The following is a 15440-nucleotide window of genomic DNA, read 5'->3' as shown; positions in this document are numbered from 1 at the left end:
CAGGAAGGGAGAGATGTGGTGCCTAATATATGTTTCACATCTGTTAAATCCTACAGTATATTATTCAAGATCTGCCTAATTGAGAAGTCTCTTCCCACTTAAACTGTCACCCAGTTTGAATTAGATAAAAAGAAGTCTGAATGAAATGTTTTGAGGCAGGTGCAGTCAGTGCCTCATCCTTATACTACGTCCAGCTGCCAGCATTAGGGTCCCTTTGCCCAAGGGCTTTCTCAGGCCACTGGCGTCCATTCTGCTGCACCCAGCTCAAGGGAATTAACAGACATCTAGGGAATAGCCCTTTAAAAATGACTGATGGGACCTGGCGGAGCAATAAACGTTCCCTTCACCCCATCAGGGCATTAGATCTGAGATTAGTGTTATGTTGGATCCCAGAGATCCCAGCTGGGTTAAACGTCTGCTGTACATAGAGGTACCTGTACACAGACCATCTTGGCTGTCTTTTCTCTTTGCCTCTCTTCCCCACTAACCAGTGATATTTCTTGCAATCCCAAATAAACTACTCGGTCTCAAATCCTTGTTTCATAGTTCTGCTTTTTAGGGAAATCCAAATTAGGAGTATATAAATAAACAGTTTTTAAATATTGTGGTGAAACACATGTATAAAAAAATTTACCACTTCAATTGTACATTTTTAAGTGTACAATTCAATGGCATTAAATTCATTTACATGGTTGTGTAACTAGCACCACTATCCATCTCCAGAACCTTTTCACTCTCCCAAACTGAAACTCTGTACCCATTGCACAGTAACTCCCCACCCATCCTCCTCTCTCTCCTCCACTCCCCAGCCCCTCGTACCCACTACTCCACTTTCTTCTCTATAATTGAACTATTTTAGGTACTTCCTAAAGTGGATTCATACAATATGTGTCATTTTGTATCTGGCTTATTTCACGTAGCATATCTTCAAACTTCATCCTCATAGCATGTATCAGAATTTCATCCCTTTTTAAAACTGAAAATACTTCATTGTACATACATACCACGTTTATCCATTCACCCACTGCTGGATATTCGTTTTCACACTTTGGCTATTGTAAATAATGCAGTTATGAACACTGGTGTACAAGCATCTGTTCAAGTTCCTGTTATTGATTCTTTGGGGTATACACCTAGGAGTTCCTGGATCATATGCAAATTCTATGTGTAATTTTTTGAGGAACCAGCATACCGTTTGCCACAGTGATTGCACCACTTTACATTTCTACCAGCTATGCTCAAGGCTCCAATTTTCCCATGTCCTTGTCAACATTTGTTATCTTCCTTTTGTTGCTGTTATTACAGTGTTGATACTAGTGGATGTGAGGTGATATCTCATTGTGGGTTTGATTTCCCTCGTGATTGGTGATTTTTTTCTTATGCTTATTGGACATTTGTATATCTTGTCTGGAGAAATGTCAACTCAAGTCCTTTGCCCATTTTTTAATCAGGTGATTTGTTTTTGTTGTTGAGTCGTAGGAGTGAGTCCTTTATATAGTCTGGATATTAACCCCTTATCAGATATGATTTATAAATATTTTTTCCCTTTCCATGGATTGCCTTTTCACTCTCTTAATAATGCCCTTTGATCCAAAGTTATTAATTTTTATAAAGTCCAACTTACCTGTTTTTATTTTGTTGCTTGTGCTCTTGGTGTCGTATTCAAGAAATCATTGTCAAATCCAAGCCAGAAAGCTTTCCCTGTATATTTTCTTTAAAGGGTTTAATAGTTTTAGGTCTTATGATTAGGTATTTGATCCATGTTGAGTCAATTTTTGTATATGGTATAAGATAAGAGTCCAACTTCATTCTTTTGGTAAATAAATTAATTTAAAAATAAATAAAGCCTCATTATTATGAATGAATATGAATACTTTTGCTAAAGGCAAAGGGGAATAATAGTTTATTATCTTTAATAGTCCTCCTAAACTCTTATTTACATTGTGGATTTCTGGTCAGTTGCCCATGCCATTATAAGAGCTGATACAATGGCATGGAGAAAGTGGTAATTCTGAAATCTGTAGGGACCAAATAGTAGGTCTGACTAGTATACAAATGAGAAGTTCTACTCTAAAGAGATACCTTAGTATCTCTTTCCTGACTTTGGAGGGGAAACTGTAATATTTAAAAGATGAGGTTATCCTGCATAAGGGATATGAAGAAGCCACAAATTAGGTGACATGCATTCTCAGTTGAAAAAGGAGTTGACAATAGCTTGAGATCAATTAAAACATAAATAGAATGTTTCATCCCATTACACACCAAAACGTACAACCCAAATTGTATCCTAATTTGTATCCCAAGTGCAACCATTTCTGGCTACCAACAAAACCATTTTCAAACACCTAAATGTCTTTACTACAGCAAAATGCAAAATACTGTTCAGAAAAATGTAAGAAAATAGGAAAAAAAACTTTTTTAAAGATGTAAGACAAAGTCTTGCTCTGAGGTCTAGTTGGCAATGAACTTCAAGCTATTTCATTTTCAAACTTCAAATCATTCCTAGGTTTTGTGGAAAACCTATCAAGCACATTTAGAACTTTGGGGAAAAAGAGCTTTAGAAATTTAGGTTGATTTAAAAAATCCTAAAGAAGAAGGAAATAAAAAGGGTTTAGAAAAAGTTCTCCCTTTAAGCTTTACTATAAAGGAAATACTGGAGTTTGTTTTTAAGCCTGAAGTCACCTTATAAAATATTAGTATTATAATGACTTACTAGGAGGGAGATAACAAAAATAATAAGTGGAAAGTCAGGAGTTAACATTTCAGAACCACACTGTTCTAGTTTAACCAATTGGCTGTGTAGGCCCCAGATTGGTTTTCTCTCCACCGTAAAGTTTAAAAACAATGTTTTCTGCAAAGGAAAAAAATAAAGGGCCAGGGACCTAGAGGCAATTCACTTTTTAAATGTCTTTCCTATATTAAGTATTATTATGCTTTATATCCAATTAAAGAGGAGGAATTTCCCCCAATTATCAGGCTCCTTGAGTTTGGCTTGTGCTTCTTGTCCAGAAGTGCTTTGGGTCTGAATAAGCTGGGCGAACCCTCCTTCCCATGGATAATCATTAACCAGCATTTCGAATCCCAGTCATTAACAAATAGATCACCTTTGACTGCCCCTTCCCAGAACTAAAGCAAGAGAAAAAAAGGAAGGCAGCGATTAAAAAGTAATTTCTTTTGATTTTCTAAAACTGGATAACTTTGGCTTTCTTTCCTTACTTTCCCTAAGACATTGCCCAAACGATTGTACAGTTAGGTATTCCATTATTTTTAAATAACAATAAGCTTCCCTTAGAGATCCTAGGCCCTAAATTAATTAATAAACTGATGAAAGGTATGAAAACAAAATTAAAAGACAACAATAAGCCAACACATATTTATTAGATACAGTACTTATTTGTATGCTTAGTGATGAGGCCAAAATTTTATATTTTGTTAGTTGAGTTTGGCTTGAAGCTTCCTACAGTGGAGTTCAACTTCAATATCTCTTGCTTTTGATCTTGGCTAATATTTTATCAACATATTGAGAAAACAAACTGCATCCCTGCTTCCGGTCTTCATCTTTCTCCTTTAATTCTGTGTTATTCTCTGTCCTGTTAAACAGCCAGCAAGATTCTTGACCCCTTCTTTCTCTCTCCTCCACCAGCTTTATAGCTGGGGGCAGTTAGGAAGCCATAGAGCTTCCAGGTGTTGTATCAGATGGTCAACTAATCATGGCATCAAGATTAAAATATTTAGAATTGTCTGGGAAACAGTTGTGGGTGGCTGAAGCACTAACTCTGAATTCTGAGTCATCTCGCTGGAATGGAATGCAGTGTAAACATGTTCATACCCACCCAACTTATCTTGACCTCTGGAAATTATCTTGAGCAAAGCAGGTGTTTCACTGCATCAGCCCTTGCACTTGCCTTCCTGGAAATAGACCTTTCTCAGTGGAGAATTAGCTATATTTGCTAAGAAGTCTAAACCACCAGGAAGCTTTAAAGAAAGGCCATGCTTCTGTAGTCCACCCATTCTAGCATACAAAACATGCAGCTACATTCTAATTTAGAGTTTTCTTCAACCTGTACAACTGTATTGTAAAATGTAAAATATGTTTCTTTGTAAGGAACTGAAATACTGACAGCTGGCTCTGATAGCTAATACTCCATGTCATGTGCAAAACCCTAATCTGCATTTCTGCTGACATTCTGCCCTAGTGATGTCATTCCTCTACCATTTTATTTCTGGACTGTCTCTAGCATAACTTGTGCTCAAGGAATTAAATGCATTATAATGTTGATATGGGTGAGTAAAATAACATAAGTAGTAAAAATCATATTAGAAGTAAAGTATTTGCATAATTTATCATTGACATTGCATCCTCCATCAAGTTAATTGCCTGTTGACTTAAATATATACTTGGCAACCATTTTTATTGGCTACTAACCCTGTGTGGTATTACTATCTCAGTTGTAGGAGGCATTTGAAGAAAGAGAAAAGGGGTTTTCTTCAGTTTGCTTCTTAACACATACTAATCAAGGCAACCCATTACCCAAAGTAAAATAAAACCAAACACTCCACTCAAGGGGAATTTACTATTCTCCACTGACGCTTATTTTTTTTGGAATTCATTATAATCCTCTGTCAATAATATATCATTTCCTTGCATTTGATAGCCATATGTAATTAATTTAGCACATGGTCTTTTTTTTTTCACATATAGAGTGGCAGCCTGTGATAATCCTTCTTTTCATTGCTAACAAACTACACTGGAGCTTATTACAAGGAGGATTTGTGTCTCATGTAAGTCTGCCCCCCTTGTATTATATACAAAGTTCTCACTGTTGGAAGACTTCACTACCTGTAGCTCGTTTTCAGCAATAACATGTCTCCAGAGTGTGCCCAAAAGCAAAACTAGTGAGAGATTCCCTGCACTCCGAATAAACTCACTTTGAGAACTGAGTATGAATTACTCCGAACCTCATCTAACTGCATCATGGAAAGAGAAGCAAAACTTGTCTAGGTTTAAGTTCTGTTATCTGTCACATAGGGAACTGGGCTCATGGAGCTTATGATCATTTGAGCTGCAGGAATGCTGATTTTTACTTTCTGTAATATTTTAAGATCTTACAGCCACAGAAATGGGATATATCTTTAAAGACTTATTTGACATATTTTCTTCTAATGAGATTTCTTCCTTGCAGAAGAGCTTTTATTTCTGATGTCTGGAACTTCTACCCTGAGAAATTAAAGATGGCTTTATATATATATATATATATATATATATATATATATATATATATATATATATATATATATATAAAATAATCCGTGGAACAGCTCATTTCTTATAAAATAAAACAGGAACCCAGACCCAGAAATTAAATGTTTTTCTTTGGGTTTCTGAAAATTCAGAGTTACAGTCCAGATTTACTAAAAGATTCCAAGTCCAATGTTAAATGCTATTTCTTCCCCCTCCAACATAGTCTCATAGTTCATTTTAACCTTTTAGCTCCTATATATGTTTGGGGATGTGTTCAAATATATACAAAAACCAAATAGAGTTGTTTATTCAATAGGTATTTATTTACCTAAAAAAATAAGAATTTACGAGATAAGTGATCCAAGATCCTAAAAGGAAGGCATCTTTTATTCTGCTTTTTTTCCTCCACTTTTAATTTGGTGTTTATATTCTGCTTTCCATTGCACTGGTTGCAAGCAGTATATGCCTTCCAGGTAGAAAGAAGCAGGAAGCAGACCATTTCTGCTTATCTTCATCTCACTGGCCAAATGAAGTCACATGGCCATCTTTCACTACAAGGAAGTCTGGGAAGGTAAGATTTTCAGTAGAGGAAACACCCTCCCTTCTACCTACCCAGTGTTTCCTCTACTCCTACCTAGTCTTTCTAGGACTCAACAGTCCTGCGTCCTCTTTCTTATTCCTCTGTGAATTATCAGTCATTCTTCCCCATGTCTCCAACTGCAGTTGGGTGGGTTGAGTATACATGGAAGTTTTGGAGTGAGGGATGCTTCTCATCAAGAATTGAAAAGAAGAGCCTTTGAGGTGATCTGATCTCAGAACACAACATCTAAAAAATACTCAAAAGTTTCCCTATGAAAATTACCCCTTCCTGGCATTTCTATTTAATTAGGCTAAAAATGTGTCTGTTGCCTTTCCAGCCTGAAGCTACACGGGAAAAAGCCACTTTCTATTCCTTTAGTCTCAGCAGATGTCAGACTTTACCACAGGTGAGAGATACTGAAACAGAATCCCTGTTTCATGTGTGATATTTTCGTTTAGACATATAATCATCTCATCAAGCTCAACAGGTATAAAGCTTAAGTCCTTTTATTGTTTCTGCCTTTCTGTAAGTACTTCTTTGCTCCCATAAATGCTTCCACATCTGGCTTTCCCGTTTTTGTTACTGGCACTATTCAATCATTCAGGCCCTAAAGCTCAGGGTCATCTTAACAATTTCTCCATCACATCCTCCCCTATAGGCTCACAAGTCTTTCTGGTTCTTCCTTTTTAATGTCTTGTTTATCTATTCTTTCCATTCCCTTTGCTACCATCCAAGGTCAGGCTCTTACTTTGACTACTGAAGTAAACTCCAAACTCTGTTTCTCTTTTGATCCAACACCTTCAAATTACTTTTCAAAACATGTAAGAGCCCTCAACCACCTAGAAGAGAACCAAAAAACAATCAGTTTGTGTGGAATCATTTTAAAAAGTACACATACTCAGGAACTATCTTATTTTATATTCAAATACCTAAAACAAAAATTCATTTGCTAGACTTACAACAGAGAGTCAAGACCTTTTCATTGCAAATGGGTCTGCTAATTGGCATTCGGAGTCTTCTTTCTAGCAGAAACTTACCCAAGGTGTATCATCTGTGATTTCCTGAATACGATTTGTATAAAGTAGAGTAGGAACTAATATATAATTATGAAACATGTGCAGAATCCAGCTTAGATCTCAGTAACTCCCCCCTAATCTTTTACTGTTGAGATTTGCAGTCTTCTTTTACATCTCTATGGAGACTCTCTAAAACATTCAATTTACACAAAAACCTTTAGCTACTTTTGTTTCTATACTCATATTAAATTGGTTTACATAATGTTTAATTCAAGTCTGTAAAGGTTTGGGTTCCATACAAGAGTAAGCATACTTCTCCGTGGTTCTCCCATTGAATGTAGCTATAAAATCTGGAAAGAATGCATAGAGCAGCTATTTCTCTGAAAAGTAAATAATGGCAGGCCTATTGAAGGGAAAGGCACAACTATTCAAGTATCACTTACTGAAGCAGCATTGATTTTAGTGCATTTTTCCCCCCTCTGGTCTTCTCAAGGCTTAGCCCCACAGGTGGGCACAACTGCAAACGTTTGCAGCAGAGTGGTCTAAACAGAACCCCACTTTTCAGGCCTGAGAACCAAAAAAAGTGAGTCCAGGAAACTGGAAAGTACCAGGAGGTCTAGGAGAAAGAAGAGCTCAGGAAAGAGACCCCATAAAGATATTTATGAATCCTGAGCTGACTCCAAAGCTGTGCATACATGGTATGACCCAACTCAGCACTAAACTTAACAGAGAAACTGCTTGCCCACATCTCAGATTGGCCACTGGATGGTGCACACAGGGGACAGATCCAAACAGCTTTGCAAAAGCAAGAAAATTGAACTAGCATTAGAACCACAGCCCACTGAAGATGGGTTGGAAATTGTGAGCAGAACTTAATCAGATTGAATACCTACTAAAGCAAACAAAACCCCCCCCCCCCACAACATTGTCCATAGGATTTAACCAAAACCGACCAAGAGTCTCATAATATAATATTCAAAAGGTCCAGGATACAATCCAAAATTGTTTGGTATCAAAGAACCAGGAAATCCCAATTTGAATAGGAAAAGATACTTAACAGCTACTAAAGCTGAGATGACACAGATATTAGGGTTACCTAATAAAGACTTTAAAGCAGCAAGTATAAAATTCTCCAAAAGGCCATCACAATCACACTTGAATCAAAGAGAAAATTAGGAAGTCTCTTCAAGGAGAGAGAATATATAAAGAACAACTGAATAGGAATTTGAGAACTGAAAGATACAATAACTGAAATAAACTAATTCACTTGTCCGGGCTCAATAGCAGAATAGAGATAATAGGGCAAGAATCAAGATAGAAGATAGACCAATAGAAATTATCTAATTTGAACAACAAAAAAAATTGGGGAAAAAAGTGAACTGAGCCTTGTGATTACAACAAAAGGTTTATTTTGTTATAAATAAAATAATTGACTCACTGGAGTCTGAGAAGGGAAGAAGTAAGCATGTGCTGTTAAAAATATTTGAAGAAATATTGGTTGATACGTAACCAAAAAAGATACATAGATGGCAAATGAACACATAAAAAGATATTCAATACCACTAGCCAGTGGTGAAATGAAAATTAAAACCATGATGGACTATCACCTTAAACCTATTATAATGGCTTAAAAATACAGACAGTACCAAGTGCTGGTATGAATACAGTACATTTGGAACTCTCATTCATTGCTGAGGGGAATACAAAATGGGACAGCCATTCTGGAAAGCAATTTAGCAGTTACTGGTAAAGTTAAACAAACCTTACAATATGACCCAGCAATCTACGTGTGCTGTATTGACCCTAGAGAAAGATTATCTTTACACAAAAATCTGAACATGAATGTATTTAGTAGCTCTATTCATATTTGCCACAAAGTGGAAACAACCCAGATATCCTTCCATGGGTGAATGGCTAAAAAAGCTGTGGTACATCCATTTAATAAAATACCACATGGTGACATAAAGGAATAAGCTACTGAAACATGCAGCAATTTGGATGAATTTCAAAAGCTTCATGCTGAATGAAAGAAGTCAGTCTCAAAAGCTATGTACTATATAAATTCTATCATTCTCAAAAGCACAAAATTATAGGGTTAAAGATCAGTGATTGCTAATGTAGGTATGTGGAGAGGGTGTGACTATAAAAGGAAAGCATGAGGGGCTTTTTGGGGGTAAGGGAATCTGTATTCTGGTTGTGGTTATACTAATCTATACAATATGATGGTGGTGGTTATGCTAATCTATGCAATATGTCATACATACAATATGTCAAAATTCACAGAATTGTACACCAAAAAGTCAATTTTAATATATAATTTTAAAAAGAAAATATATATTACCAATTTTAATATATGATTGTTTAAAAATATTTAGCTACAATATCAAGTACTCTCAGCACAAACCACTCAACTGATGGGAGTAGAAGAGAACAAGAAAGTAGTAATCTAGCCATGAGCAATTTTCATGACAGCATGCTATGGGCACCTGCCAGAATGTTACAGAGGGAATGGAGAGGATTGGCTAATCTGGAGACTTGGTTAAATGGAGGTCTGTTAAGAGCCTCTACTGTACTTTCATAATTTCACTTTCTTTAAAAAAAATATTCTGTTGTTTGAAGTCTCTAGATGAAAAAAAAATCTCTGTGTAAGTGTCCCTATCTTAAGAATACTGAAAAACAGTAATGCTTTTTCAGTGCACATGAATTCCCAGATATCCTTCCCACAGGGGCTGTTTCATATTCTTTCCCAGCTCAAAGTCCTCAGTTCTTCCTTACTGCCCTCACTTACATTGATGACCTCTGCTACCCTCTGTTACCTTGTTGGGGAACGGCTTGTGTAATGCGGGGATGGCTAAGATCTGCACTGACCAGAGGCAGCTTGCCACTCTGACCATCACTCTTACAGGGGCTCACTGATTTCACAAATGCACGGTAGACAACAAGATGGAATAGCAGCTCCTCAGGTGCATGCACCTGCATTCAGAAAATAGTAAGAACATTCCTTTTGAGATAGATCGAGACACCAGGCATTGAAACTGGCTCACTTCCACCTTCCTATTTCCCTGCATCCATCATTTTTTCCTTTTCCAAAATCTCAGAGGAAGCAGGAACCCTTCTCAAAAGCTAACAGTCCTTCTGTGTTCTGAACTCTGTGAACTTCTCGCAGTCAGAATCTTCTTTTGGCCAATGGAGCACACATTTCCTTTGCTCCAAAACCCGTTTACTCTTGTATAATCATTTCTGTGAACAGTTAGATCATTTAAAAATGGAAGGGGAAATATGGGGACATATTCTCATACCTCATCTGTAGACATGTGTTAAATCATTCTGCAGCTACCTCTTTCAGAATAAACAAATTTTACCTTTTCTAAAGACATTTACTTTCTATTCCCTTACTCTTGTAATTGCTTTACTAGAAACTTTTCTAATCAATATGCAGAAATCCCATCTAGGTATAATATGTTGTTAAGAGTGTTTCTGTCTCCTTAAGCCAACATGTGGGGATTCATACCATTTGAGATGTATAAACAGGAGACTGGGGTATATAGAAACAACACTAAAGAATGGAATATCCTTGAAGATCCTCACATTGAAAGTGTTCCTGTATGACTATGGGCACTTAAAGCGTAGGGTTGAGGAGAAACCAGTTAGCCCCAGATCATGTCTGTGGCATTTCGTCTGTTTCTGCAGAACCCTTGAGGTTGACTTTTACTTCATGAGAAGAAGTTGTAGGAAGAAGTCTTGGGCTGGGGAAATAGAGACCACAAGAAATGCCCACTGTCCCTATTATCTTCAGCTGTCTCAACCCTAACCTTAAAAGAACCCCAATATAGTCTGTTAGGATACAGGGCATGGGGCCTGTCTGGCTGGGAATGGATACTAGGTAGTGGCTGGAAACTGTTGGACCTCTCTCTTCTCCACATTTTATACCTTTTCACAAGCACTTCTTGGCAGTCAGGGCTTTGAGCTCATCAAATTCAAGTATGGGCTCATGTTGAAGATTTAACAATACTTAGCAGGGACATTGGACAAAGCATGAGGATGGTAAGTTCTGATTTAAATGCTGTGCACCCATTTCTAAGTTAGAAATTTGTTATGGAGGTATCTAAAAGTCAATACTAGCTAACTGTGACAGAGTAGCTTTCTGAAAAATGAAGAAACTAACTTCACTTCTGAATTGAAGTGAGCTGAACTGATTTTGATTACTTAATATAAGTACTCTTGCCCCTCCTGCCTAGCCTCCATTAAAAAAAAAAATTTCCTCTACGTAATTCCCTTTCCCAATTCTCCTTCCCCCTTTAAAATAATGACGACATTATGTGGAATGTGATTTGTTGTTAATAAGGCAAAGAAAGAGTTGATTCCACAAAATATTTACTTTGCCCTTTCTCTGTGCAAGACATTTCTAGACACTGGGGCTGCAACCTACAAGGCTATTCCAGGTCCTCTCTCTGAAGCTTACCCCCTAGAATAATCTTTCTCTACCTTTTTTCATTATTGCCCCTCCAAGGAAACTCTTTAGACATTTTTTTCCCAACCACCCACCATGAAATTTTAATACACAGCATATCTGTTTAGGCACTGTGTCTATATCTGTACTTTATACATAGATTAAAATTATTTTTTCCCTCTAAGAACCAATTTTTACTCTGTTGGGGGTGATTTTTATTCTTGTTAAAAACACACGCTCTACGGGAAACAAATAATAAGCAAATAAGTAAGACAAATAATTGTAATAAATAAAATGAAAGAAATTTTAGGGGCTAAAAATTGTGGTGTGATTACTTCAGGTAGAGGTAGCCAGTTGCTTGCACAGATGGAAAGAGAAAAACAGTTAATCTACAGCTTCTCCTCTCTATTGCTTATCTACCTCACGTGGACTAGGAATACAGGTCAGTTTCATGACCTCTGTGCATCTATGTCTTCAGACAAGCCCTGGGTAAGGATGCCCATAGCTGCCTGGTCCCATTTTCCCTGGAGCTCACCTGTTTAAATATCCCGCCTGAATCATGGAAGGAAAAGAAAGACCATAATCCCTGATGTACACATACTTTCTGTCTTCCTGTTTTTCAAACAAACTTTAAGTCATGCTTTCTCCCTTAAGCAAGTCCTATACCCCAAACAGCAGAGCTGCCAAAAGGCAGTCATTCAACGAATCCAGTCTTCCTGGTCACATCCTTCTGTGCAGTTCTGAATGGGCCCTGGTTTCTCAGTAAGGGTGTGATGCTATCAAAGATAAATTAGACTTGCCATGGTTGTGGCGGAACAGAGAATATGTATTTGTGTGATGCTCTCTCCATGTAGGAGTGTTTTAGCAAAATAATAAAGGCAGGATAGCTGACTGCTGAAAAGCAATATAATGCTGGTTATATGCTCAAGCATGGGTTTCAGAGTCCAGACTACTGTTTGAAACTGGCAGGTAATGTATGCCAAGACTCAGTTTATTCATATGTAAAACAATAATAATGACTCTGTCATACTGGATAACAATCCAGTAAGGAATAATGAAAGTAATATATATAAATCATTTAGTGTAATATTTGGAGCATAGAAAACCCTCTATAAATAGCTGCTATTATTATAACTGTTTCTGTAAACCAACCAAGTTTTGTTTTGGTAATCCTTCCTAGTTTTGCTATATTTTAGAGTAAAAAAAGTTAATATTTGGTTAAAATCAGAGGATGAGTAATATTTTGCTTAGTATGCTCTTTAGTTACACTTGCCTGTCAGTTACAATTGCGTTTTTCTAAATCAATCTGCTACCTCATTTTCCTCCCTTGGCTGCTCAATTGCATTTTGTAAGTGTGATTTTTATTGCCTTTCATCCGCACTCTGAGATGGTGAATTAGTACCAGTAGATACGCTTACTTTAGTCCTTACGGAGGCTTACATAACTGAGTTTTAGAATGTTCAAAACCAAACTCTCTGTCTTCCCTCTTCCTTCCTGAACCTGTATCAGCTCTGCGAGCTCTATCCTGGTTATTAGCATCATCCTGATGATTATCTATACTAATTCTCAGAGTTATCTTTATCTCTTCTCATGCACAATCCAATTTCTTACCGTGTCTATGCTGTATCTCTGCTGTGTGTTCCTGCCTCTCATTTCTTTTCCAAAACCTATCCAATATATTTCCTCAAGAGAGGTGCTCTTCCCACATGCCAGACACAAGCTCAAGTGTAATGGCAGGGACTACATCATGTTTAGGCCCCCTGCCCTCCCCACTCCTTCACTCCTCCAACCCCCTTTTGAAGACACCAACCTGTGTCTTACCCATGCCATATATAACATGCAACATTATGCCAAAGGACATACAGCTGGTCACTGCATACGTGGAGAACTTAAGAATCCACTATGGGAAACACTTCATTCTTAAAAAAAAAAATTTCTCTTCTTCCTGTTATTGGTAGTTGTGAGTGTTAGATTTCCCCCCACCCCCCATGGGGCCAAAAACTACCTAAGTATGTGATTGTAAGTGGAAAAATAGGGGACAGAAATTTCAGATATTGGCAGTTTTTTCATTTTCATTTGTGTGTGAATTTTTAATATAAATGCAGGGACATAAAGCATTAATGTAAGTCAAAATGTTTCAGTGAACAAGTTTCATCAGTTCAACTTTATAAGAATTACAAATAAGCCCGTTAAATTTTTCTGGACAATGTCAGCAGTTGGATTTTTTTAAAACAAGTAAATTTCTTAGTGATAGCACTAAATGGTGTTTGTAGCATTTTTATCATACAGCAGATTCCATCTATTCACCACACTTTTCTGAGCTGTCCTACATGCAAATACATGTTTGTAATGTTTTCTGTGCTGTTCCTGTAAGTGTGCTGTTCAAATACATTAAACTGTATTTTTTTTAAAAATGAAAAGCAAGAAAATTATGAATTTAAAAGTAGGTTAAACTAAGAATGAGAAAAAAAGCAAAACAAATTGAAATTTTAAAAAGTTAACCAGTACCACAACCATTACAAATCCAGAAAAATAATGTAATTTTTAAATTAATTAGTTGCCGAATGCACCTCTTTAATATTATTATTTTAGCTGCACACCCTTTACCTCTTCACAGGACAATGGTTTTACAGTATCTTTTATAAAAAAGAATAGAAAGATACTTTATTCTTTCCTTTAGCAAGGTTGGTCAATTATTTTTTGATAGTTTAGAAAAGTTTCTTTAAGCTTCACAACTCAAGGTGGATAACGTTTGTAAATTTAATAAGTGTGCCAGGAAAGGCAGAGTTGCAGTTACACTATTGTTCTTTTCAAATTTTGTAGAACCTATGACATTTCCAGGACTCTACCAAGGTCTTGGAAGGGATCTGAGATAGTGAGGGGTCCTGAAGCTCAAGTTTGTTTAGCTCCGTGGTGCATCCACTTCTGCAGGCACTTAGACCTCCCCAGTCAGACAGAATCATAAAGATTTCACTCCATAAGTGAACATCGTAAGCAGGAGTCCTTACAATCTACCATTTCACAAGAATGACAGCAAAGGCATCACTCTTCCAGAACTTTCTCTGTGAAGCTTCCGTGTGGAGCGCCCAGAGTCACTGGCACGCAGGGGTGCCTGTGCTCACAGCCCTAGTGCTCTCCCCACGAGCAGCCCTCACAGTATGATATGGGCATGGATTCTGGCTGCAGAGCCTCTGGGCCTGACTCTCCAGCCCTCTTGGGGACTCCATGAAGTACCAAACAGCCTTAATTAAATTAAAAGTTTTTTTCTGCCTGAACGCGCTAGAGTAGTTTCCGTTGGCAGCCTTGCATCCTGACCGATACATGCAGGAGTGTGCTCTACGGGGTTAAGGCCAGGGGCGTCATGAGATGATGGATGGAAAAGCCAATCAGGGCGGAGTGCACAGGAGAAAATACAGTGTCCAGATACTAGAAAAGTAAGATGAAATGCATGGGTGTAGAAGTCAGGGAGCCAAGACCAGTGGGAAGAGATGAAGGCAAAGAAGACTGGAAAAGGCGAAGAAGGGTAGTTCAATAACTCCATTTCATAGGTCAGCAGTTGGGTGGTATGTAGCTGGGTGTCCTCAAAAAGGAATAGGAGGAGGCTAGACAATACTGTAACTCGGTTCTCGTTAGCTTGCACTTGGAAATGCAAAAAGCCTCCTAACCACCTCCCACCTTCTTTTCTGCCCTGCCTTAACTTGTTTATCCAAATAACCATTTTGGGTCATTGTCATTGCCTTACGTTAAAAAAAAATTAGTTGTGTCTCTGCATTGCTTATAGAACATCACAGAATCCATTGGCCTAGCATTTCTGACTGTCCCTCATTGAGGCCGGTCCATCTCTCCCACTTATTCTCATACTCTATACTAGAGCCACACCAAGCTATTTGGTGTTTCCTAGACGTGTGTATCATTTTCCTGTACACCTGTTGTTCTTTCCATCTGAGGTTCCCTTCCTGCACACCTCAGCACATCCAGATTCCATACAGTGTTCCTCACACAACCTGGTTTGCTGGTCTGCTCACCCACTCTATTTTATCCATATCACTCTTAAAATTTTGACCAGTAAGATACCCCAAGTGTGAACTGACCAGTTCAGACAGTGGGAGTATGACTTGGCATGATCTTGAAACTGTACTTGTATTTTTGCAG

This window comes from Manis javanica, chromosome 16, assembly GCF_040802235.1.
Source record: "Manis javanica isolate MJ-LG chromosome 16, MJ_LKY, whole genome shotgun sequence".
NCBI classification, from domain to species: domain Eukaryota; kingdom Metazoa; phylum Chordata; class Mammalia; order Pholidota; family Manidae; genus Manis; species Manis javanica.
Note: the sequence above shows the minus strand (reverse complement) of the source record.